This window comes from Fragaria vesca, linkage group LG1, assembly GCF_000184155.1.
Source record: "Fragaria vesca subsp. vesca linkage group LG1, FraVesHawaii_1.0, whole genome shotgun sequence".
Classification (NCBI taxonomy): Eukaryota; Viridiplantae; Streptophyta; class Magnoliopsida; order Rosales; family Rosaceae; genus Fragaria; species Fragaria vesca.
In genome coordinates, this window is record NC_020491.1 from 5060113 (window position 1) to 5061582 (window position 1470).

Here is a 1470-nt window from a genome sequence, read left to right on the forward strand (position 1 = left end):
CTTGACCTTGTAGACCCATTTGCAGCCTATAGGTCTCTTGTGTGGAGGCAAAGGAACCAAGCTCCATGTGCCATTGCTTTGAAGGGCAGCAACTTCAGCACGCATGGCGGCTTGCCATTCCGGAATGCGAACTGCCTGTGAGAAGGAAACAGGTTCTTTGTGTATGGAAAGGTTAGCTATAAAAACTCTATGTGAAGGTGAAAGACGATGGTAAGAGATGACATTAGCAAGAGAGTGAGGGGTACCTGACGGCGGTGAAGACGACGGGAGGGACCGAGAGGGTAGTGCTGCATCAACATGAAAATCTTGCAAGAATGTGGGCACCTGAGTGGGTCGAGATGACCGACGAGGTTGAGGAGCAGGATGGGAAGGTGGTGAACTAGGAGTTGGAGTCTCAGGTAGTGGGGTGGTGTCTGGTTGTGGTTGTGACACAGTAGGGTGCACAACATTTTGATCAAGTGTGGGTGCAGGCAGCGGAAGATTGGTATGTGGTGGTGGTGTTGGACCCGAAGAAGTAACCCAAGGTTGATCATCATCAAAAACTCTAGGCAGTGGTTCAGTAGAAACCCAAGACGAAGGAGGATACTGTGTTTGGCCCGTAATCCTAGTTTGACCTGGATTTGAAGCTGAAGAAGAAGACTGTGTTTCGAAAGGAAAGACCGTTTCATGGAATGTGACATCCCGTGAGATGAAAACAGACTCTGTCTCTAAATCATAAACCCGATATCCCTTTTGCCCATTCGGATAGCCAAGGAAAATACACTTGGTGGTTCTAGGGTCGAACTTGGTGGGTTTGTGAGGATGTGTAGAGGGAAAACACAAACAACCAAACACTTTGAGATGAGTGTAGGTAGGAGGTTTGTTGAACAATTTTTCAAAGGAGCTGTGTCCAGAGAGTAGAGGTGTTGGTGTGCGGTTTATGAGATAAGCAGAAGTGAAATGGCATCACCCCAAAAGGATTTTGGTAGACTTGCTTGGAAAAGAAGTGCACGAGCTACATTGAGTAGATGACGATGCTTGCGTTCAACAACACTATTTTGTTGTGGTGTGTTGACTCAACTTGTTTGATGCACAATACCTTTGGAAGAGTAAAAACCATCCATTTTGAACTCTAAACCGTTATCACTACGAACTATTTTGACCTTCTTTTCAAACTGAGTTTCAGCAAGTTGAATGAAATCAATAAGAAGTTTTCGAGCTTCAGATTTTTGCACCATTAAGTAAACCCAAGTACACCTAGTGAAATCATCGACAATGGTAAGAAAATATTTAGCTCCAGAAATTGAAGGCTCATGGTATCCTCCCCAAATGTCAACATGGACTAAAGAAAACGGTGACTTACTTGAAATTGTACTTAACGGAAAAGAATTTCTTGTTTGTTTGGCTAAAGGACAAACTGGACACTTGCTTGCATCGCAAGACTTATTTGACATGAAAGGAAATAAAGAAGAGACTCGACTCGAAGGATGA

At 44.1% G+C, this 1470-nt stretch overlaps 1 pseudogene across 1 annotated transcript in view; it reads right to left on the minus strand.

Annotated features, from left to right (window-relative positions):
* The window catches only part of LOC101305886, a 5967-nt pseudogene that overhangs the window by 2961 nt on the left and 1536 nt on the right, over nt 1–1470 (minus strand). Inside the window, exon 2 of the transcript XR_183830.1 lies at nt 7–639. The product of XR_183830.1 is annotated as an uncharacterized LOC101305886 (transcript). The remainder of the gene's footprint in view (nt 1–6; nt 640–1470) is intronic.